The sequence below is a fragment of the Canis aureus genome, chromosome 4 (assembly GCF_053574225.1).
Source record: "Canis aureus isolate CA01 chromosome 4, VMU_Caureus_v.1.0, whole genome shotgun sequence".
NCBI classification, from domain to species: Eukaryota; Metazoa; Chordata; class Mammalia; order Carnivora; family Canidae; genus Canis; species Canis aureus.
This window is the reverse complement of record NC_135614.1, coordinates 81,370,951-81,397,247: the sequence shown is the minus strand read 5'-3', so window position 1 is coordinate 81,397,247 and position 26,297 is coordinate 81,370,951. Positions and strand designations below refer to the sequence as shown.

The following is a 26,297-nucleotide window of genomic DNA, read 5'->3' as shown; positions in this document are numbered from 1 at the left end:
CGTTACTTTTTCTAGAAAAAAACTTAGTTCAAATTCATTTTAAGTTTCCTCATAAATGAAGTAATAATCACTGATGGATAATATTTAAATTCATCATTACTAAAGACACAAAGCTGAATTTCCTAATTTGTTTGGATGTCAAGTTCCTATGTTAAAAGAAAAGTAAAACTGAATTTTAGTATTATTAGTCTCATAGTTAATTACTAAGTAGTTATATTTTTAATCTTTTATTTTTCTCCGATGTTGTTATACAATTTTAATTGCCTTCTTGATGTCTTGATAATGTAGTAATTGTGCCTGCTGGGGAAATAAACTAAAATCTAAAATATATCACATATTTTCTCATGAAAATGAATGACCTATAATTTCTTTCTTTGAAAACTAGTTTCCTTTTACCTAAAATAAGCCAAGAGTTTCCAGTCTTCTTAAAATGAAGAAGTCTTATTATTAATTTTACCAGAAAATTCAGCATCGAATTTGATATGTGTTATGAAATATTTTATTTTCTATAGATTATTAGCTAAAATACATATATTTTCTAATTAAGTTTTAAAGCAAATCAATATCTGATATATAAAGGTAAAAAAATAAATATAATAAATAAAGGTAATATATATACAGTCAAAATCAAATTTCTTTTTCCTTGTGGAACATGATCTTAGATAAAAGTATGATTCTCATGGAATTCTATCTTCCCCTCCTCCAGCATAACTTTATAAGACAAATTCTCAACTTTCAAAATTAAGTAGCTCTATGATAGGACTACTAGGAATATATAACAGATTCCCAGATCCAAGAAAGATAGTGTAGCTAGGTTCTAAATTTCAACTGTTGAACACAAAGAGAAAAGAAAAGAAATGAAAACAGAAAAGAAAAGAAACGAAAAGAAAAGAGAAACACAAAAACTATTGTTAAACAGTTTCCTCTCTAGGTGAGTTTGCTGATAGCTGGAAAACATTGGAGCACAGTTTCTAACAGGCACAATTATATGATCATCTCAATGAAAAAAAACCTGCAAAGATTGGTAGAGATATTTCTCCTTTCACAGATCAGGTCCTTAGTCTTCAGTTAAAAAGGACCTACATAAGAAGACAAGTAAGTGCAAAATATTCCACAAGAATCTCTACAGTCAAAGTATCTTTAGAAGAACTCAAATATAACAAATCTAAAATTTGAATCTCCAGATATTTTCTTTCAGGTAAAGAAAGATTCATTTCACAATGAATATACTACTGTAAAGCTTGTGAAATCTATCCTTCTCTGTTGAAAATCATGTTAAATGCATTGCTTTTCTTTGGAGCACTTTTGCATAGTCGATGTTCCTTGCCTTAGAGTTTTTAAGAATCAATTATATTTTGCGTTGTATAGCTTTTGTTTTTCAGAGGAAAACATATAAGTATGTTTATATATGTATATGTATATGTATATGTATATGTATATTTATGTGCATATATAAATATACATATTTTGGTTCTATATTTCTGATTTGCTTTTCTTAACCAAAAGCTTCAGTGTTCACCAGACATCCTGAACAGTCTCAGTTATCTAGGAATTGCCTATGCAATAATGCTATATACACTCTTCAACTGAAAGCCTGGATTAATTTAATAATGACATTTTAATCACTGCGAAAAATGTTTGATGAAAATAAGTGTAATAGTGTGAGTTAACAGATTTCCAGAGGAGTGAAAATTACTGCTTCTAACCAAAAAAATGCTTTTTAACTTTCAACATTTAAATAAAACGTTGGGACTAATTCATTATATTTACCAAAGGAATCCTTTTATCTTTTCTGAGCAATGTGATATAGTAATAATGTTCATATGTCAACTACTCTATGGACCCTCAAATGCTGTGGTGGCAAAGTTTTAGGTATCCAAATAATAAAATATTTAACAACTAAACTTACACACTAATTTCCTTAAAATATCTTCATATTTTCTATAAAGTAGTCTTCAAATATCAAACTCAAATGGATTTAATTCCAATTGGTTAAATTATTAACGCAGAATTACACAAATGACTTTGTTCACACCATTGATTTAATTATAGTAAGTTCCTTTCAACATCTGATCAACAAGCTGGCTTGGCAGAGCAGAGGCAAACATCTCTGACTCCTCTTCATTCTTTTCTCTAATCTTACTTATCATGTTTATTATTATAACTGGATATTCTGAACTTCTTGTTGTTTAGCTCTTTACAGAAGTTAGTGGGTAAAATGTGCTACTGCATGAAAGTCCTGTAAACTAACAAATAATGTTCCTGGAATACAGCCTCTAAAGGAGAAAGAAATGACATCCTGTATCTCCTCTCTCGGTATGTACTAAAGCTAATGGAGGGTGAAATTTGTTTCTTTAGATAATTTTCAGTGAGCTGATTACCATCATCAATTTTATTTTCATGATTTTAATTTTTATTTCCTGTTCTTTCGTTATACCCTTCCATTTGTCACTGCAGTGTCTCAGTCACATAATACTCCATACCAAAGGGAATTGAAAAACGGAATTTAAATTATAGGTAACTTAAAGTAATGCAAAACTGCTGATTTTTTCCATTTTTTAAGTGAGTCAAAGATAAACTACTCCTCATTTTGAAAGCCACAATTATTTTTAATTTACTCTTATAAATTTAAAATAGAGAAAAAAATAATAATTAACTAAAACCAAAATGAATCTTATTTTATTTAATAGTGGTTTTAAAACAAAACTTGAAGCCTATTTGTGGCAAGTTCCCTGAACTTATCTGTCTTGCAGAGTGTTTGTCATTATTAATTTTAATAGTAGGAGATCTCTTTGGGAGTATTGACTTATAAACCTATTGAAGAGTCAGAGAGGAGAGGTGGCAATGTGTGGCTGGGGTAAGTGCTTCAAAATGGAAATAAACTATTTAGCAAATACAAAGCATAAAGAACTTAATGGCACAAAGTACTAACAATAACATGTATGAATGCAATTTAGCTGCTTAATAATGCTCAGCTGCGTTTCTCTTTTCTAACAATTAAAATTCTTCTAAATCTTTATTAAATTTTTCCTCATCGATACCAATTTCCATGACATGGATTATCACAGAGCTGTCACTTTAGCATGTCTTGAAAGAATGAATAAGTGAAATTAAATAAGGAATGGGAAGAAAAAATCTAAAAACTTTGGTGCCCACTAATTAATGTGCCAGATATTGTTCTAAGTTATCTTGTATATAATCTTATATTTATTTTCTCATTTAATCTTCATTAGGTTCTTTCATGAGTTTTGTGCTAAGATTATTCTCATGTTACTATTGAGGATAGTGTAGATGGGGAACTTAAGTCAGAAGAAGTAAGCGGCAGAGTCTAAGTTCATACTTTTAACAATTATTCAATAATGCATCACTTCAACTTTTTTAAAATGCCAGTATAGTTAGCATACAGTGTTACAATAGTTTCAGGTGTACAATATAGAGATTCAACACTTCCATACTCAGTAATGCATTATTAAAATGAAGGATTTCAGAAATTTAGATTGGAATTGGAAATATGTCAATCTTTTATTTATTCCTGACAGATGAATCTAAAAAGACATTTTATCAAAACATTTAAGAATTCTGTTTCGTGTATTGACATATGAAAATATAAACATTTTCTTCTTCATATTAGATTAGAAAGGCATATAATTTGCTTTCATATTCAAAAATGGGGTTATCAATTATAGCTAGATACTAGAGAATATTTTACTACCTAAAAGAAGATTACTTACTTTGGTTCTGACAGTAGTACATAAACATATAATTGAGACCCTTTAGTAATATTTGCCTATGGAAGTATTTCAAAAATTAGAATGCATTAATAGTAAAAGTATTAAAATATGGCTATGCAGATTTGTTTTCTCAGGAGAAAAAATCCTCTCTATTAAAAAAAAAAGACATAAAGCACAATGCATGAGTTTTATGCCATATTTTGAAACACACCTAGTAAATAATAAAAATTGTGCTGGGGATATTTTGTTGTTAACCTAGAGTTGCACTTTCTGTGAAGTGCATTTCTGAGATGTAAAATGAGCATTCTACAAGCTAGAATGGATTTCCAAACATTGAAAAATCCATTTTAGTTTTAGTAATACTAAAGAATAAATGGCTTATATCACTTATTCATGAAGTTTATGGAACTGTGATATGCCGAGTTATTACATATATAGAAATGTGAAATTTTAGAATAGGAACCATTTATAATTCATGAAATGTATTGGTCACCTCAAATTAATCCCAAAACCATCTGTATTTTTCTAGATTCTATTAAAGTCCAAAGACTTTGAAAGCGAAATATTTTAACAGACATTCTGGAATAAATAAATACAATTTATTCAAATCTTTATTCAATATAATTTTATTTACCAACAGTAGTAGTGTGTTAGTAAATTACATACTCTCTCACAAGAAAGCAAAAACAAAAACTCTGATCTGTAATATTTTCCAAATTACATGACTTAAGGAATCCCATCATGGTGAATATCGAGCTATTATCATGACATCACTGAAAGTGGAGTCAGGAAGAGATACGCAGAATCACCTCTCTTAACCCTATTTGGGTCCTCTCAAGCACAGCACTGATAATGCTCATTCAATTGTATGAAACACAATGGGAGACATGAAAACCATCATGGATTCCGCTCCCAGAGAAACTCAAAAAGGATCCATTTTTCTTTTTTTTTCTTTTTTTTTTTTTGTGATTTCAGAGTGCATTTTATGTTTATTCATATGTTCCACATTTTTATTTATTTTTTTTATTATTTTTTATTGGTGTTCAATTTACTAACATACAGAATAACCCCCAGTGCCCGTCTCCCATTCACTCCCACCCCCCGCCCTCCTCCCCTTCCACCACCCCTACTTCGTTTCCCAGAGTTAGCAGTCTTTACGTTCTGTCTCCCTTTCTGATATTTCCCACACATTTCTTCCCCCTTCCCTTATATTCCCTTTCACTATTATTTATATTCCCCAAATGAATGAGAACATATAATGTTTGTCCTTCTCCGACTGACTTACTTCACTCAGCATAATACCCTCCAGTTCCATCCACGTTGAAGCAAATGGTGGGTATTTGTCATTTCTAATAGCTGAGTAATATTCCATTGTATACATAAACCACATCTTCTTTATCCATTCATCTTTCGTTGGACACCGAGGCTCCTTCCACAGTTTGGCTATCGTGGCCATTGCTGCTATAAACATCGGGGTGCAGGTGTCCCGGCATTTCATTGCATCTGTATCTTTGGGGTAAATCCCCAACAGTGCAATTGCTGGGTCGTAGGGCAGGTCTATTTTTAACTCTTTGAGGAACCTCCACACAGTTTTCCAGAGTGGCTGCACCAGTTCACATTCCCACCAACAGTGTATGAGGGTTCCCTTTTCTCCGCATCCTCTCCAACATTTGTTGTTTCCTGCCTTGTTAATTTTCCCCATTCTCACTGGTGTGAGGTGGTATCTCATTGTGGTTTTGATTTGTATTTCCCTGATGGCAAGTGATGCGGAGCATTTTCTCATATGCATGTTGGCCATGTCTATGTCTTCCTCTGTGAGATTTCTGTTCGTGTCTTTTGCCCATTTCATGATTGGATTGTTTGTTTCTTTGGTGTTGAGTTTAATAAGTTCTTTATAGATCTTGGAAACTAGCCCTTTATCTGATATGTCATTTGCAAATATCTTCTCCCATTCTGTGGGTTGTCTTTTAGTTTTGTTGACTGTATTCTTTGCTGTGCAAAAGCTTCTTATCTTGATGAAGTCCCAATAGTTCATTTTTGCTTTTGTTTCTTTTGCCTTCGTGGATGTATCTTGCAAGAAGTTACTGTGGCCGAGTTCAAAAAGGGTGTTGCCTGTGTTCTCCTCTAGGATTTTGAGGGAATCTTGTCTCACATTTAGATCTTTCATCCATTTTGAGTTTATCTTTGTGTATGGTGCAAGAGAGTGGTCTAGTTTCATTCTTCTGCATGTGGATGTCCAATTTTCCCAGCAGCATTTATTGAAGAGACTGTCTTTCTTCCAATGGATAGTCTTTCCTCCTTTATCGAATATTAGTTGACCATAAAGTTCAGGGTCCACTTCTGGGTTCTCTATTCTGTTCCACTGATCTATGGGTCTGTTTTTGTGCCAGTACCACACTGTCTTGATGACCACAGCTTTGTAGTACAACCTGAAATCTGGCATTGTGATGCCCCCAGATATGGTTTTCTTTTTAAAAATTCCCCTGGCTATTCGGGGTCTTTTCTGATTCCACACAAATCTTAAAATAATTTGTTCTAACTCTCTGAAGAAAGTCCATGGTATTTTGATAGGGATTGCATTAAACGTGTATATTGCCCTGGGTAACATTGACATTTTCACAATATTAATTCTGCCAATCCATGAGCATGGAATATTTTTCCATCTCTTTGTGTCTTCCTCAATTTCTTTCAGAAGTGTTCTATAGTTTCGAGGGTATAGATCCTTTACATTTTTGGTTAGGTTTATTCCTAGGTATCTTATGCTTTTGGGTGCAATTGTAAATGGGATTGACTCCTTAATTTCTCTTTCTTCAGTCTCATTGTTAGTGTATAGAAATGCCACTGACTTCTGGGCATTGATTTTGTATCCTGCCACGCTACCGAATTGCTGTATGAGTTCTAGCAATCTTGGGGTGGAGACTTTTGGGTTTTCTATGTAGAGTATCATGTCATCGGCGAAGAGGGAGAGTTTGACTTCTTCTTTGCCAATTTGAATGCCTTTAATGTCTTTTTGTTGTCTGATTGCTGAGGCTAGGACTTCCAGTACTATGTTGAACAGCAGTGGTGAGAGTGGACATCCCTGTCTTGTTCCTGATCTTAGGGGAAAGGCTCCCAGTGCTTCCCCATTGAGAATGATATTTGCTGTGGGCTTTTCATAGATGGCTTTTAAGATGTCGAGGAATGTTCCCTCTATCCCTACACTCTGAAGAGTTTTGATCAGAAATGGATGCTGTATTTTGTCAAATGCTTTCTCTGCATCCAATGAGAGGATCATATGGTTCTTGGTTTTTCTCTTGCTGATATGATGAATCACATTGATTGTTTTACGGGTGTTGAACCAGCCTTGTGTCCCAGGGATAAATCCTACTTGGTCATGGTGAATAATTTTCTTAATGTACTGTTGGATCCTATTGGCCAGTATTTGTTAAGAATTTTTGCATCCATGTTCATCAGGGATATTGGCCTGTAATTATCCTTTTTGGTGGGGTCTTTGTCTGGTTTTGGAATTAAGGTGATGCTGGCCTCATAGAACGAATTTGGAAGTACTCTATATCTTTCTATCTTTCCAAACAGCTTTAGGAGAATAGGTATGGTTTCTTCTTTAAACGTTTGATAAAATTCCCCTGGGAAGCCATCTGGCCCTGGACTCTTGTGTCTTGGGAGGTTTTTGATGACTGCTTCAATTTCCTCCCTGGTTATTGGCCTGTTCAGGTTTTCTATTTCTTCCTGTTCCAGTTTTGGTAGTTTGTGGCTTTCCAGGAATGTGTCCATTTCTTCTAGATTGCCTAATTTATTGGCGTATAGCTGTTCATAATATGTTTTTAAAATCGTTTGTATTTCCTTGGTGTTGGTAGTGATCTCTCCTTTCTCATTCATGATTTTATTAATTTGAGTCTTCTCTCTCTTCTTTTTAATAAGGCTGGCTAATGGTTTATCTATCTTATTAATTCTTTCAAAGAACCAACTCCTGGTTCTGTTGATCTGTTCCACAGTTCTTCTGGTCTCGATTTCGTTGAGTTCTGCTCGAATCTTTATTAACTCCCTTCTTCTCTTGGGTGTAGGATCTATTTGCTGTTTTTTCTCTAGCTCCTTTATGTGTAAGGTTAGCTTTTGTATTTGAGTTCTTTCCAGTTTTTGAATGGATGCTTGTATTGCGATGTATTTCCCCCTTAGGACTGCTTTTGCTGCATCCCAAAGATTTTGAACGGTTGTATCTTCATTCTCATTAGTTTCCATGAATCTTTTTAATTCTTCCTTAATTTCCTGGTTGACCCTTTTATCTTTTAGCAGGATGGTCCTTAACCTCCACGTGTTTGAGGTCCTTCCAAACTTCTTGTTGTGATTTAGTTCTAATTTCAAGGCATTATGGTCTGAGAATATGCAGGGGACAATCCCAATCTTTTGGTATCGGTTCAGACCCGATTTGTGACCCAGTATGTGGTCTATTCTGGAGAAAGTTCCATGTGCACTTGAGAAGAATGTGTATTCAGTTGAGTTTGGATGTAAAGTTCTGTAGATATCTGTGAAATCCATCTGGTCCAGTGTATCATTTAAAGCTCTCGTTTCTTTGGAGATGTTGTGCTTAGAAGACTTATCGAGTATAGAAAGAGCTAGATTGAAGTCACCAAGTATAAGTGTATTATTATCTAAGTATTTCTTCACTTTGGTTAATTGATTTATATATTTGGCAGCTCCCACATTCGGGGCATATATATTGAGAATTGTTAAGTCCTCTTGTTGAATAGATCCTTTAAGTATGATATAGTGTCCCTCTTCATCTCTCACTACAGTCTTTGGGGTAAATTTTAGTTTATCTGATATAAGGATGGCTACCCCTGCTTTCTTTTGAGGACCATTCGAATGGTAAATGGTTCTCCAACCTTTTATTTTCAGGCTGTAGGTGTCCTTCTGTCTAAAATGAGTCTCTCATAGACAGCAAATAGATGGGTCCTGCTTTTTTATCCAGTCTGAAACCCTGCGCCTTTTGATGGTGTCATTAAGCCCGTTCACATTCAGAGTTACTATTGAGAGATATGAGTTTAGTGTCATCATGATATCTATTCAGTCCTTGTTTTTGTGGAATGTTCCACTGAACTTCTTCTTAAAGGGGAATTTTAAGAGTCCCCCTTAAAATTTCTTGCAGAGCTGGTTTGGAGGTCACATATTCTTTTAGTTGCTGCCTGTCTTGGAAGCTCTTTATCTCTCCTTCCATTTTGAATGAGAGCCTTGCTGGATAAAGTATTCTTGGTTGCATGTTCTTCTCATTTAGGACCCTGAATATATCCTGCCAGCCCTTTCTGGCCTGCCAGGTCTCTGTGGAGAGGTCTGCTGTTACCCTAATACTCCTCCCCATAAAAGTCAGGGATTTCTTGTCTCTTGCTGCTTTAAGGATCTTCTCTTTATCTTTGGAATTTGCAAGCTTCACTATTAAATGTCGAGGTGTTGAACGGTTTTTATTGATTTTAGGGGGGGATCTATTTCCTGGATCTGAATGCCTGTTTCCCTTCCCAGATTAGGAAAGTTTTCAGCTAGAATTTGTTCAAATACATATTCTGGCCCTCTGTCCCTTTCGGCGCCCTCGGGAACCGCAATTAAACGTAGGTCTTTCTTCCTCAGGCTGTCGTTTATTTCCCTTAATCTATCTTCATGGTCTTTTAATTGTTTGTCTCTTTTTTCCTCAGTTTCCCTCTTTGCTATCAACTTGTCTTCTATGTCACTCACTCGTTCTTCCACCTCGTTAACCCTCGTCGTTAGGACTTCTAGTTTGGATTGCATCTCATTCAATATTGATTTTTACTTTCTGCCTGATTAGCTCTAAATTCTGCAGTCATGAAGTCTCTTGAGTCCTTTATGCTTTTTTCTAGAGCCACCAGTAGCTGTATGATAGTGCTTCTGAATTGGCTTTCTGACATTGAATTGTAATCCAGATTTTGTAACTCTGTGGGAGAGAGGACTGTTTCTGATTGTTTCTTTTGAGGTGAGGTTTTCCTTCTAGTCATTTTGCTCAGTGCAGAGTGGCCAAAAGCAAGTTGTATTGGGAAAAGGAGAAAAAGAGAGGAGAGAAAGAAGGAAAGAAAAGAGAAAGAGAAAAAAAAGGAAGAAAAAAAAACGGAAAAAAAAAAGAAGAAAAAGAGAAAGAAAAAGAACGGAGAAAAAAAGGAGGTGGGGGAAGGAAACAAATCAAAAAGCAAAACAAAACAAAAACAAAAACAAAAACAAACAAACAAAAAAAGAACCACCGGGGAGTATCTTCTGATTCTGTGTTAAGTCCCTTGGCTTCTCCTGGAAGTTGTCCGTCTAGCTGGTGTTCTGGGGGAGGGGCCTGTTGTGCTGATTTTCAGGTGTTAGCAGTTGGGGGAGCTGCTGTGCCCCTGCCTGGTGCAGGGCTCGGTAGGGGTTGTTTACGCCGTGAGGCCGCAGGAGGAACAGCCCCAGTGGCGGGGCAGCTCTGGAAACCTGGATTCAGCTCCGGCAGGAACTCTGGAGCTCTCCGTCTGCAGGGCCTGGAGGCTCCGGGGCGGGGCCGCTGATCTGCTCAGCTGGGGCAGGAGCGTCCTTGCTGTCCTGGGCCCTCCCGGCCTCTGCCTGTCCCGGGGGAGGCCGGATCCTGGGCTGTGTCCCGGCGCCCTGTGCTCCGGAGCCTGCGCTGTTGGATTCGCGCTCCCGGGCCGCGCAACCCCCTCCGCGGAGCCGCCGCCCGAGCCCCTCCGAGCTGCTCCTGGAACCGCGCAGCCCCCTCTGCACGGAGCCTCTTCCTCTGCCCGAGCTCCCCCGAGCTGCTCCTGGGGCCGCGCAGCCCCCTCCGCGGAGCCGCCGCCCGAGCCCCTCCGAGCTGCTCTGGGTCCCGCCGCCCGCGCTGCAGCCCTTAGGGAGCTCGGCGCACTCTCCCGGGGCGCAGTTGCTGTTACTGTCCCGGGGAGCCCGAGGGCCTCCCCGCCCTCCCGGGTCCTGCTCCAACTCCCCACGAGCCCCTTTCCGCCCGGGAAGGTCGGTGCAGCTCCTGCTCCTCCGGGACGGGGCTCTCCTGTCCTGGGGACACTCGCCCCGGCCTCAGCCCGGCTCCTCGCGGGGCCCCTCCCCCTTGGAGGCCTTTGTTTCTTTATTTCTTTTTCCCCGTCTTCCTACCTTGATAGAAGCGCGAACTCTTCTCACTGTTGCCTTCCAGCTGGTCTCTCTTTAAATCTCAGGCCGAATTCATAGATTTTCAGGATAATTTGAAGGTTTTCTAGGTAATTTGGTGGAGACAGGTGATTTGGGGACCCTGCTCTTCTGCCGTCTTGCTCCTCCCCCTCTGGATCCATTTTTCTGAACAAGAAATTGTGGGTGACTACTGCCTAAAATTTTATATTAATAAATAATCCTTATGTAAATTATCATGATGACTTGATTGGAGATTATTTCCACCTAGTTATTCACAAACATATATTCTTCCTGTGGTCCGTACTTCAGTACATAAATACTTTCCTGTCATCTGCTTAATTATCTTTTTATTTTTTTTAATTTTTTAATTTTATTTTTTTAAAGATTCTATTTATTTATTCATGATAGACACAGAGAGTGAGAGAGGCAGAGACACAGGCAGAGGGAGAAGCAGGCTCCATACAGGAACCTGATGTGGGACTCGTTCCCGGGACTCATGCCCTGGGCCAAAGGCAGGCGCTAAACCACTGAGCCACCCAGGGATACCTTAATCACCTTTTTTAATTGAAGTATATTTAATATATAATTGTATAAATTTAACATATACATGTTAATTTCTTACATTTATATACTATAATATGATTTCCATTGTAGTAATAATTAGCAACTTTATTACATTTAATAACTATCAATTTTTTAGTAGTTGGAACAATTAAGTTCTAGACTCATAGCAAGTTTGTTGATTATAATATTGTTGTCTACATTCACTATACTATGCAATAGATCTCTAAGGCTTATTTACTACTCATTGTAAATGTTTACCCTTAAATGAGGGTAGCCCCCTAACCCCTTTTTGCTCCTAACCATCTACTCCCCCATTCCCTTATAACCACCTACCCCTTAGCCCTCCACTCCCTTGTAACCATCATTTTACTGTTTCTACGACTTGGGCTGTTCTAGATTTCACATACAAATGATAACATACAGTAAATTTTTTCTGTTTGATTTGTCTTACTTAGCATAAAATGCCAAGGTCTATCCATGCTATTGCAAATGATAGAATGTCCTCCTTTCTCGTTGCTAACTAGTATTCCAGTGTGTGTGTATGTGTGTGTATGTGTGCACGTATTCCACTCTTTATCCATTCTTCTTTATCCATTCATCTGCTGAGGGACACTTCATACCTTGGCTATCGTGAATTATGATACAGTTAACATGGGAGTACATGCATCTCTTTGAGATCCTGATTTTACTTCCTTTGGGTATATACCCAGATATGAACTGGTGGGTCATATGTTCGATCTATGTTTAGGTTTTTGAGAACCTCCTTATTGTTTTCCATAGTAGGTAAATCAATTTGCGTTAATGATATTGGGAAAACTAGATAAACATATGCAGAACAATGAAATTAGATCCCTGTCATACAACACTCACAAAAAAGAAGTCAAAATGAATCAAAGACATTGAAATAACATTCATTATTTTACTGATACTGTAAAACTCCTAGAAAAAAATGTAAGGAAGAATCTCCTCTAAGATGCCTGGGTGGCTCAATGGTTGAGTGTCTGTCTGTCTTGGGCCCAGGGCGTGATCCTGGAGTCCCAGGATCTAGTCGTGGGATGGAGTCCCACATCGAGCTCCCTGCATGGCGCCTGCTTCTCCCTCTGCCTATGTCTCTGCCTCTCTCTGTGTGTCTCTCATGAATAAATAAATAAAATCTTTAAAAAAAAAGAATCTCCCCAACATTGGCCTTGGCAGTGATTTTCTTTGAATAACACCAAAAGCACAAACAGCAAAAGAAAATCAACAAATGTGATGGCATCAAACTTAGAAGATCATGCACACAAAAAGAAACAGGAAAACGAAAAGTCAGTCTACAGTATAGAAGAAAATTTTTTGCAAGCCATATATCAAAGGCAAAAAAAAATGTAATTATCCTTGAAATGAAAGAGTACCTAGACACTTATAAAAGGGAAAATTTAAAAAAAAAGGGGGGGGGGAAATGATTAGATACAGTTGGAGCTGGCAAAAGGAAAATAATTATAATCCTGTTGAAGTCAACTGAATTTTTATTCACTTCCTTATTTTGATTTTTGAAGGAATTTTATTGTGAAGCTAGTTTGAATGATTTTTAGGCTGTTGGATATTTATTTTAATAATAGCTTAAACAGAAATCACAATTACCTACCAGTGAGTGAACAACATTAATCTGGGAATGTATGCTAAAGTTTCTGCATGCCAAAAAAAGTCTTTTAAAAAAATATTGCTCTTTGAAAGTAATGGCAAAAGACACAGTTTGCATCCCCAAAGGATGCCTGTTTATTTTTTAACAAAACAATCTAAGTATTTGGTGTTTTCCCATGAATAATTGAAGAGTAAAGATACAGGATTAATATAAATGTTTTGAACTAAAAGCTAAGCAAAAATGCCAACTTTTTATATTTTTATCTTTATTTGTTCTTCATTTGCATACAGTTCCTTAGCTGAGGAAAAATAAGTTAAGTAGTTATTGTGGAACTAAATGTGCTCGCACAATTGAAGTAGAAGTTTACCACGATTGCTCACCAGTGACTAGCATTATACCTGAGTTTGAAAAATTGTTTATTAGGAGAATGTATTCAGGACTTTCAAGCTCTATTTTGTTTGTTTGTTTGTTTTTTGTTCATCAGAGAGTATAAATGACTCAAGCAGATGGATAGAAAAATCCCTATTAGCAGAATGTGGTTTCAGAATGGATTTTACATCAGTTCATTAAGACCCTTCTTGGTTCGTTTCCATGATTCAGCTTGATGTGTGTGCTCAACACCAACCCTTTGAAATAAAGAGCTAGAGTTCTATTTAATGGGTGTTGTAGCAGAAAGAAGGGACAGCACATATCTAAACTCTGTACTGTCTTCCACTTGAAGACCTAAAATAAGCTATTCAGTGATCATGCTTACTTTAGTTCACACAATGCATTATTAAAGAGTTACTGCATGTCTAATTTTGAGTTGTTCTGAGGATGCAACAACACAAAAGGAAAAAACTTCTTTAATGAGACATAGAATTAATAAAAAAATAAATAAATATAAAGGCAGCCTGGGTGGCTCGGTGGTTTAGTGCCGCCTTCAGCCCAGGGCCTGATCCTGGAGACCCAGGATCGAGTTCCACGTGGGGCTCCCTGCAAGGAGTCTGCTTCTCCCTCTGCCTGTGTCTCTACCTCTCTCTCTCTCTCTCTCTCATTCTCTCTCTCTCTGTCTCTCATGAATAATTAAAATCTTCAAATAAATATATGGTAGTAATATTTTAAAAAGGAAAACAAGATGGGGGAATAGAGTATATAGGAATGACTCTTTTATGTTGGTGGCTTTAAAAAGACATGAATAAAATGAAGTAAGCCCTGTAGATCTATTGAGATGCATATTTCTGAGAAACTGGCAAGTGTAGACTTTGTGTTGATAGTTAAAGTGGTGTGTACAAGGAGTGAAATGAGGGAGTAGCAGGAGATAAGAATGGAGAAATTGCTATTAGCTGGAATTGCTTTTAATTGTATTCTAAGTGGAATTGCTAAAGGGTCCATTGGAGATTTGACTAGAAGAGTGACAAATTAGATTTATGTTAAAAAATAAGTGGATGCTGAATAAGAACGCAGTGGGGAACAGGAAGCAGATGGATAGTGAGAAACAGGAAACTGTTCCAGTGGACTAGGCAAGGGAGTGTGGCAGTGATGGAAATGATGAACGTTATTTGAAAGCCGAACCATCAGGACTTGTGTATAATTTGAAATATAAGAAAATCGAGGAGCCCTGGTTTTGCTACTTCTTTTGGCCTGATTATGTGTTGTGGTTCATTTTACTGAGACAGAGAACCTAGAGCAGAGTGTGTTTTAAATGGTAGAGTGAATTACCAGCTTAATCTTCTTAGGTAAGGATGCACTGAATAAGAATAGAGTTTTAATTTCCTCATTAGTTATAATACGACTAAGCAAGGTATCCCACAAATTCCTGGGCAAAGATAGTCAAGGCAGTCTGTGGTCAGACATTATGTAATATAATGTAAATCACAGTGTTCTTGTACAATATTCAGAACATGAATATGCACATGTGCATACACACAACTATCAAGTCGTTTTCTGACTGAACCTTCTTGAAAGGGTCTTTGGTCATTTACCCCTAACATCCATGTGGAGGAGTGAAGGACTCAATCACTCTAGCGATAGCTATATGTGATTTAACTTTTTTATTAATTTTATAAATTTCAATAAATTACAATAATCAAAATAATTCGGTGGCTATCTGTAATTGACCATTATAGTGCCATCTCTAATTCGCTTCATAGTCTTAGAACCCATAGATGTTCTTACGGGTTCTTAAAAGGAGAGGATAAGTTGTTCTTTAAACATAACAACTTGCAATCACTGATACTAGTTTTAAACCTGTAAATAATCAATTTAAACCATAATCAATCAAAACTTTTCATGAGTAATTGTCGTCAGGCAGCCCCACTCTTCTGAAAGGAAGTACTTGACCTATACATTTCTTTTAACCCTAAGTAAAACAAAAAGATACTTTTCTCAGATAGTGTTTTAAAACCGTATGTTCCTTCATTGGCAATTTATAAGCACATTTTTTTTTGTTTCTGATACTGGATCTTCAATAATTGAAGCTTCCATCAAGATTACTTTGAAGACTATCACTTGGAAGCATTCTGTAGAAACTTTGGACATGCAGACATGATCACTAAGTACCTTGGCCCAAATTCAGATTTTCTTACTACCCAATAAATGTTTCAATAGCAATCTCAGCTCTGAATTATTTAACTGAGCTGTCTTTATTGAGTTTTGTTACTTTAGGGTTTTTATACAAATAGTTTTGGCCTTGAAAGAAGGCAAGAAAGAAAGAAAGAAAGAAAGAAAGAAAGAAAGAAAGAAAGAAAAGAAAGAAAACCCAAACCCAAACCAAAACCTTGAAACTAAATGATCTACATAAACTGTTTCAGGAGTTTTCCTTAAGGACAGATTAGAAAAGATTCAAAATTCTGGGGAAGGTAAGAGCAACCTTCAGGGAAGCTAACCCAGGAATATTTCAAATAATGCTCTAAATATCCAATATCCAAAGTAAGGAAACACTGTTTTTTTGTTTGGTTGGTTGGTTTTGTTTTGTTTTTGTAAATGGGCTCAGATCTGAAAAGGAGATTCAATTGGAAAATTAAATTAGAGTAGGTAATTACTAAGTGAGAAGATCTTCATTGAGTGATAAGCACTAAAAGGTAAAAAAAAAAAAAAAAAAAAGAAAAAGAAAAAAGCAAACTTGACACTTCAAGTAAAATTACTTACTCTTCTCTGAAAGAACAGTGGATTGATTTCTCTGCTGTCCTCTAAAAACTAGAAATCTCTGGATATGGACACCTATAGAGACTACAAGCAGACACCTGTAGAGATTACAAGAAGAAAGGTCATTGGCAAAGCTAATGTTCACTATTAAGAAACAGGAAGACAGATGTTAAAAATTTGTAAAATAATGCCACTCTGTAGGAGATCTTGGCCCTTAACAATTTTGTATACATATTCTAAATTCCCAAAGAAAAATTTCCATAAAAATAGATGCACAAAATACAGCTTTATCTTTGGCATAATTGCTCTTCTACCCTGCCATTACTACATCAGTGTCTAAAATGCTAAAACCACTGGTGAAGTGGGAATGTTTGCCAATACTAAGTTCTTTCACATGTCCTTAAGTATATTCAAGACCGCTACTGAAAAATACTCCTTTATTTTCTGTGACACAACTCTGTAGGTTTAATAGTGAATTAATTTACAAATGGAATGGCCATAAAATGTCCTGCAGGAAGACTGTTAATAGAAGTTCAGATTTTTGTGTCCTCACAAGTTCAAACTGACCTTGATATTTATATCCATACATTGTGAATGTCTTAAAAAATAACCCAGTAATTAAATATGAATTAGAGAACCCCTACTGAAAAGAATCTATGATTGGGATCCCTGGGTGGCTCAGCAGTTTGGCGCCTGCCTTAACCCCGGGGTATGATCCAAGAATCCCGGGATTGAGTCCCACATCGGGCTCCCTGCGTGGACCCTCTTCTCCCTCTGTGTGTGTGTCTGTCTCTCTCTCTGTGTGTCTCATGAATAAATAAATAAAATCTTAAAAAAAAAAAAAAGAATCTATGATTGTAAGTATAAATTAGGAGCAGAATTTATCATCTTTCAGATTAGGTTGTCCTCAATTATTATTTAACTATATTTTATGTGTATGAATATTTAGGTCTTGTTTTAGGAACATTACCTCAACAACATAGCATACCTCAAGAACCCATTGCTCATCATAACCTGTCCCTTTATCCGAGTGCCAAAACATATTCTCCTTGCCTCAGCACAGTTGCTAGCTGGGATAAAGTAAGCATATCATCTTCAGATTTTATAAAATCATTTGTGTTTATAAAGGTATCACATCAGTTCTTATTAAATAAAAACATCTGACATTTTTCACCTTGCACAGATCATCATGCAGCCAAGACTGCTTCGATAAAGCCCTTATTAAAAGGGTATCGTATAAAACAGTGGAAGAAATCTGTAGAGAATTTCAAATATCTCAACATATATGCATAGTATCTGTCCCAATTTGAAGAAAATACTGGAAATGATTGGGTTGTAAAATCCATGAGGATACCACCTGGAAAAGCCTAGTAGCATCAGATAATTTCATGGATATTTTCTAAAATTCTCATGAGACAACCTTTAACAACAGGAATAGATTTGATAGGATATTAAAGAAATAACCACTAGGGAAATTTTTTCTAACTTAACAGATGATATGGCCAGTTCATGCATCAATTATGTCTAATATAATTCTGAAAATAATGACAAAGATGGAACATAGCAATTGCCCATAGGGACACTTTTAGCACATCCAAATGGATTTTATACAGTTGCTTCCTCTGTGTTGTGAATGTGATTATGTAATATTGATAGTGTTATTATTTTATGGATAATTCACCTATTTGAGTCTAAAGATAATTCTTAGGCCTTTTATTTTTCTGTACCTCAAGGTATCTAAGAGTTGGTCATTACCAATTTGGGATAGACTTTTGGTGAATATTTTTCTCTATCAATGTTCATGAAGATGACTGTGTACAAAGAATCGTTATCAAGAGTTAGCAACTTCTGCATTTTACATTGATAAATTAAGGGACAAGTAACCATTGTACATCTACCTGGTAAACGAAAATGTGGAGATCATAGTTTAAGCCAGGAGGAATCTTTCTGTGTTTTTCTATGTATTCTTCTCTGAATCTCAATCTTCCAGGTGCAAAGAGTACTTCTACTCTGAATTATTCACCTAATTACAGGAAAGGAAAAACAGAAAAAGAGGATAACCAGGCTTAAGTTAATGGGGAAAAAAAATAGTCCAAAGAATATTTTGGTGTTTATCAGTTAAACTTTTTTTTGAAAGAAGCTAAAATGGAGGTAAAAATACAGTGGCGTGTTCCCCCTAAAATCCTTAGGTGTTCCTCCTTTCCATACATTACCAAGCTATTTCTTTTACTTTAGCATTTGATGATTGATTTTATTTTAACATTTAACAGCTAACCCCATGTTCTGCGTACCAGCATGTTCAGCGGTAATCCTAGAGCCAAACTTGATCTGCTAAAATTTAGCCGTTCTCTCAAGAACAGGAGTTTGAGTATTTCTATCATTGTGCACAGACCTTTGACATTGCCAGAAAAAATTACATTGAATCTGTATTTTAGAAAAAAAATTAACAACCTCAGAAAATGATGACCATATATATTGTGACACACAGTATTCTAAAAAATGTATGTAAAAAAAATAACAACCTCAGAAAATGATAACCATATATATTATGTGACACACAGTATTCTAAAAATGTATGTAAAGTGTTTAACGTGTGTGTGTGTGTGTGTGTGTGTGTGTGTGTAGGCGTAGGAAGATAACTAATAACAAACATCAAACTTCAATAGTAAATATCCCTGGAAGATAGTAATATAGTTGGCTTTTATTATATATTTCTCGGGATTGCAGTTCCTCCATGCCTAGCATATATTGTTTTTATAAGCAGAAAATGTAAATAAATGTTATTTAAGTTTAAGTGTAAAGTATGTCATAATGATTCTGAAGTATTTCAGGTTTATAAATTAATACATTTCAATATTAAAGAACTTATAAAATATTTAATATTTTACTATATTCTACAGCACAAGCAATTCTCAGTTATAGCAAGTGGTTCTTTTATAGTGGAAGATAAAATAGAGGAAGATTTATACAGTTTTGTAGCAACTTAAATACTAAAAGAGCAAAATGGAATATATTACCAGTTTCTAGTCAGCCAAAATTTAAACATACTGTTTAAAAGCTTTATTTTACTTACTTTGTTGTTGAACAGGAATTTATATATATGTAGATGGAGAGTGTTTTGCCTTCGTAAATGATAAACTGAAGAAATAGCACCAGAGTAAACAATCTCTTCTTAGAAAAACCTTAGGGTAAAGTCCAGTTAATATTTCCTAATGAAAATTATTGTTACATTTTCACCAAAATTTATTATGCATGAATACTTTATTAGTATTAGATTATATAGTTCAATATAAAAAGAAAACATTAAAACCTGATGTGCTTCTGTATGGCATGACATGCATTTTACTAATTTCAAGTGTTATCAGTTAATGTAAGTTTACAGATTATATAATAACTTGAAACGTTTACAGATTATATAATAATGTGAAACTCAAAACATTTTTCTAATATACAAATTATAAGTTTTGTGAGAAGAGTTTAAAAGTGTGAATTTTGGATATTTCTGTATGTTGTTTGGCTGTAGGGCTGAAAGGGAGGAAGAGAGAGAGATGGTGGAGAGTGAGAGAGGCAGAGAAAGAAGAAATATCTGTGTGTATGTGGTGGGAGGGGGCAGGGAAAGTTGCGATTCTTGCCCAGTGAGTGTGAATGTGCCTGAACATGAATAAACATGAGTGTGTGAGGGTGCAAGCCTGAGTAAGAGGGTAGCTGTGGGGATGCATGTGTTATTCATTCCACTATTTTGTAAAAATTAAATCTCTGGCTAAGTATGAGAAACACTTCCTCTTTGAGATTCAACATATGTATCAATATGAGAGGGTCTTACTAAATGAATCTGTTTTAAGTTTTGATCCAAACGTATTTGAACAAGGGATATTTTTTTTTAAAGATTTCATTTATTTATTCATGAGAGACACACACACAGAGAAAGAGAGAGAGAGAGAGAGATTGGCAGAGACACAGGCAGAGGGAGAAGCAGACTCCATGCAGGGACCCTGACGTGGGACTTGATCCTGGGTCTCCAGGATCACGCCCTGGGTTGAAGGTGGCGCTAAACCGCCAGGCCACCAGAGCTGCCCAAACAAGGGATATTTTTATTCATGCCATATCTCTCATCATCCTACTGAACTGGAGAGGAACATACTTTGGTAAACATGTATACCTGGGTAGGATGTTAAATCCATTAGCCACAAAATATTATTTTCAACTACCCTGTTCTGAACAATGTTGTTGAATCAAGATAAAGAACTGTGTGTAGTTCTCAGAATATATGATTCTCTTTCAGTGTATATCACGTATATATTGCTGGGACCAAGTGAAATTCCTGTCCTTGTCTGTGAGGCACATTTGTATTTTCAATGTGAGTCTCACTTCAATTTTATAGAACATCCTACATCTCTGATATTTGTAGGAATTCTTGCATATCAACTATCCTATAATCCCAATGTGCCCTGTATATTTGTCTACCATTACCTTTACTGTATTTACTGGTATTATTTAGTTACATTATTCCATACATATTGATATAGTTATATTGACCATAAAAATTACTTTCCATGAAGCAAGAACTCTTGCATCTCATCTCTGTATCCCCAGCCATTGAACACACTACCTGGCAAACACAAGGCATTCAAAAATGTTTTTAGAGTGAATGATGAATGAGTGAACATTCTTCCACAAAACTGCTTGCATAGACAGAAAGATTAGTTGACATTTTATTTTTCACTAAGGTTTCCAAAAAATGGAACTTTGAGCATTAGTAATTTCAAAGTCAAGAAACTACTAGTTATCACAATACGCCCATATCATAAATCAGAAGAGTCAACATTCAATCATAAACTTCGGGATAGTAGATAGAATCTTGGAGAGAGTCAAATAAGTAAGACAAATAACAAATTCCAAGGTGTCTGCTAAGATTGCACTCATTTTAACAGAGACTGTACAGTTATGGAAAGAATACTAATTGAATTTTCGCCAAAAGATTTGAGTTCTTTTAATGACTTAGTAACTTATTTGCTTTAAATTGTGAGCAAATCTTTACCTCTCACACCTACAATTTTCTTATCTGTTAAAACAGGTCAAATATTAGTCCCGACCCCGTAAGTTCAAACTGTGTGAAATAAAGTAAGAAATGTATGTGTAGGTGTCACTTTTATACTTGTGTTGTTTGTATGATTTCAGTGTTTTTTCTATGCCTATTACATATACTGAACTGTGTGAGTCAACCTGGAAAATTACAGATCTCTAATGTGGCAGGAAGTTTTTAAAAGAAATAATTATTATAAATTATTTTTAAATACTAGAAAAGAGAGATTATACCAATTACTATAGGCCATGCATCATTTTTAACATAAATTATAAGAAAAGAAAAAATGTTGGCATGTTAACATAAAGAACTGAGTAAATGATATTGAGACAGTGTTCTCAATATCTTGGTTTTGAATAGAAGGGCAAATAAAAATATCATATTACTTTTAAGCTTGGGATAATTTAGTAGCAACTTTCCAGAAAATCTATAAACAGAATATTGAAATTCAGCCAAGTGCAAATTGATACTACATTAGGAAAGGAATATGGTATAATTGTGAAGCCATAAACACAACCAGACTGATCCCCAAAATTTAAAATTGTAATACCATTTGTCTGAAGTCAACTTATTTATGGTGTTGATATTTGTTAAGATATTTATTGTAATAAGGAATTGCTAAATGATAGAGTGATGAATGTGCAGCCACTAGAAGGCTTTATGACATCTATGAATAAGTTATATAAAATTATATAACTTTTGAGTACCTAAAGTGATAATACTTTTTAATGGAAAAGGTGAAAATGTATAAATATATCTTAGTGAATTCTAAACACATGGTAAACTTGGTATACTTGAATGAAATTTAGAAATTTTTTAAAATGTCAGAAAAAATACATGTGGGAGTCTTTCCATTTATCCATCATAAATACAAGATACAATGGATAATTTTTAAAACCTGCAGAATAGCATGTAAATAATGTTAAATTTTTTTATCAACAAAAATGCAAACAGATTTTTTTTGCACTGGAAACCAAGCAGAAAATTTAAGTCACCAGACAAAATATTCCCTGAGTAAAGCTAGACAACTTGACTTTAGGCTCTTCAACAAGCTAAAATTTTCATCACACTAGATAAGCAATTGGGAGGAAACTAGTCCTCCAGTTAACCAGGAAAGAGTCTGTCATATTTTGACCCAGATGTGAGAACTGTAAATTATTCATAGACCAATATATCAGAACCAACAATATAAATTTTAATTATAATCTATAAACTCTGAGTCTATGGGTGAGCTGAGTCACTGCAGAGCTATACATTTAAACATTAAGAGAAAAAGGAAAAGAAATTCAGTCATTCACAATGAGCACTCAAACAGGAATTTTTCAACACATACAGGCAACTAGGCAAAGTTAACAAAATGGATAATGCAGACCAAGAGTGCTATTATCTAACTATATGAGTAGTTCTCTAACAAATAAAAATTTAATGCTCAAAAAAAAATATAAGGGAACCACAAGTAGTGATGTATAAAGCAGAAATCTTGAACATAGTATGACAAAGGCTAAAAGATCAAATCTCCATTTGACTGGAGATTTAATGAATTTGAGTATGGAAAGGGAATCAATCGTAACACATGGAGTAAGGGAGATTGGAAATAGAAAAGAAATTAGGAGGTATGGAGGACAGAAGGTAAAAAGAAAAAAAATACATCTGAAAAGAAAGCAGAAGACAATGGAAAAGATGAGAAGAGACAATATTAAAAACACCAATGGGTGGGATTTATCTAGAATGAAATAGAGACATGATTCACTAGATATATAATACAAGAATTAACCGAGATTGATGTTGAATTCAGTAAACTAAGCCACAGTATTTAGTGCAAAGATCAAACAATAAACAATCACACCTACAATTGGAAATACCTTGGTAGAATTTTTTCACTTGAAAGTAATTGTAATAATAATGTAAGTATAACCTGGCTGGGTAGCCTGTGTCTGGACTAGCCACTGTGGGTAGATGGTTCTGCACCTATGCCAAGGAGCAGGCGAGGAAATGGCACCCACTGGCTCTTTTGTCGGGGGAGAGGTATCTGCAAATTGCCAACTCTCACAGATGTGCCCCAAGAAAAGTGAATGATGTTTCCCTTGGAAGCCTTAGGCTCTCCTCAGGTCACACCCTCGGTCCCAGTGTCGCTTGCCTGCGTTCTCTATAGAAGTAGGGCAGTGTCCTCGGGGCTCTAACCCAGCCAAGCCCTGTCCACCTTTAAAACTCTCGTCTTCCTCTTCCACCATCTTGCACTGCTGGGGATTTACCCCAAAGATACAGATGCAGTGAAACCCCGGGACACCTGCACCCCGATGTTTATAGCAGCAATGCCCACAATAGCCAAACTGTGGAAGGAGCCTCGGTGTCCATCGAAAGATGAATGGGTAAAGAAGATGTGGTTTATGTATACAATGGAATATTCCTCAGCTATTAGAAATGACAAATACCCACCATTTGCTTCAACGTGGATGGAACTGGAGGGTATTATGCTGAGTGAAATAAGTCAGTCGGAGAAGGACAAACATTATATGGTCTCATTCATTTGGGGAATATAAAAAATAGTGAAAGGGAATAAAGGGGAAAAGAGAGAAAATGAGTGAAAATATCAGTGAGGGAGACAGAACATGAGAGACTCCTAACTCTGGGAAACGAACTAGGGGTGGTGGAAGGGGAGGTGGACAGGGGGTGGGGGTGACTGGGTGATGGGCACTGAGGGGGACACTTGATGGGATGAGGACTGGGTGTTATGCTATATGTTGGCAAATTGAACTCCAATAAAAAAAAATTAAAAAATAAATAAATAAATAAAAAGTTACAAAAAAATTAAAAAAAAAAAACAAAAAAAAAAAACCTCCAGTCTTTGAGCCTTGTTCCTTGTGAAAACTCAGAAAAATCAGCCTCTCTAGTTTTCCTAGCAAATGGCTTTGGGCAAGTGTTCTTCTTATGCATTTCTGTGTGCTTTCCACTCTCTCTTGCCTTTGTCTGGGATCAGGGCTTCCTCCCCTCCACACACCCAGAGTCTATTTGTCCTCTAAACCACATCTCCACATTTCCTACCTTTTGTAATGTGGCCTCTTCTGTCCCTCTAGTTGTGCAGTTTGTTCTATCAGTCCTCAGGGCGATTTTATGGGTATTCAGAATGATAGTTAACTGGTTGTGTTATACGGACTAGATGAGTGTAGGGTCCTCCTAGTATACATCATCTTAGCTCCCCTGCTTTTCCAATTCTAATTTTGTATAAAATACTAGAAAAACTCACACTTGAAGTTACTAACAAAACAGTATGATTACAGAAAATAGTAATCTATTTGGAGAAGAAATTTTGTTCCATGATAAAAAGCTTTGTTTGAAAGTATTTTAAATACATAACTTTTAGTTAGAAGTCATCTGAAGGGGTCTTAAGAAATAAGAGAATGCACATGATAAATAATATAGATTGGAAGATATATATTATTTTCTTCAACTTAATTTATTGAAATTGCTTTCCTTAACTTCTCTTACTTTTATAAAATTATCAGTTAAGTTATAGTTATGCTTTCTATAACTTCCTTTCTGGTTGAACATTTGTATAATCTGGTTTAAAAACAGTTGAATTTAAGTGGATTTAAGTAAGAGGAAAGAGACTGACATTATATGGAGAACTGAGACACATTATATGGGAGACTGAGACACATATATATGATAGATAATATCCCATAATTACTGAGGTAGAAATGAAATACAGCATGAACAGTGAAAATTCAAGAGTATTAATACATAATTAAAACATCGAAATATAAACCTGACATATTCCCGCCGGAGCCGTCTCTGCCAGCAACATGTTCAAGGTAATTTGGAGGTCTGTGGGGCCAGCCAGCCTGAGTCTGCTCACCTTGAAAGTCTATGCGTCACCTAAAAGGGACTCACCTCACAAAACTTCTGTGAAGGTTAATGAGCTTTCACTCTACTTGGTTCCTGACGGTCAATCTAAATATGTGGAGAAGCCAAGGACCCAGCTTGAAGAAAGCATTTCACATCTCCGACATTATTGCGAGCCATATACAAGTTGGTATCAGGAAAAGTGCTCACAAACAAAGCCCAAGATGCAGAGCTTGGTTCAGTGGGGGTTGGACAGCTATGAATATCTCCAAAATACATCTCCTGGATTTTTTCCAAGACTGGTTTTGCTGGTATTGTTGGACTTCTTTTGGCTAGAGGGTCAAAAATAAAGAAGCTGGTGTATCCACCTGGGTTCATGGGACTAGCTGCCTCTCTTTATTATCCACAACAAGCCATCGTATTTGTCCAGGTCAGTTGAGAGAAATTATATGACTGGGATTTACAAGGGTACATAGTCGTAGAAGATTAGTGGAAGGAGAACTTTCAAAAGCCAGGAAATGTGAAGAATTCACCTGGAAATGAGTAGAATGTTCCATGCTCTGCCCATTTTAATCAGTTATAGGTAAACATTGGAAACTCCATGCATTTTCTACAGAAAAACAGTAGAGAAGTCAGTACTGAATGTAGTAAATTGGCTTTCTTCTTCAGGAAAAACCATACTAGGCTTCTTTGTTATCTTGGGTGATGCCATACTACAAATGGACTAATCGGAAATCCTTTCAACTAGAGATAATGTCCAGCATTAGAACTCCTGGTTCTCATGTTGCTATTTATATACATAATTAAAACTCTGAATTAAAAGAAAAGAAATATAAACCTGACATATTAAAATGGTGTTAGTTATAAAGCATTTCATCTCTGTTTTAACTTTTATTTCTACAACTTTAAGTTTTATTAATAAAAATAATACCACAAAGAAAATATAGAGGGAACTTCCTCAACTTGAGAAAGAATATATATAAAACATTTACAACTAACACTCTGCTTAATCATGAGAAACTAGAAGCTTTCTCTCCGTGATCCTGAACAAGGCAAGAATATTCCTCGCAATTCTTCTTTCATCATTGTACTCTAGAAGGTCTAATTGATGCAGTAAGTCAATAAGAAGAAATACAAGCTATACAGATTGGTAAGAAATGTAACTCTTTGTTTGCAGATGACATGACAT

The 26,297-nt window shown here is 35.8% G+C and overlaps 1 pseudogene; it reads left to right on the top strand.

Moving 5' to 3' along the window:
* The first annotated feature begins 24,843 nt into the window (after positions 1–24,843).
* LOC144311960 (MICOS complex subunit MIC26 pseudogene) lies at positions 24,844–25,833 on the top strand (annotated as a pseudogene).
* Positions 25,834–26,297: the final 464 nt, after the last annotated feature.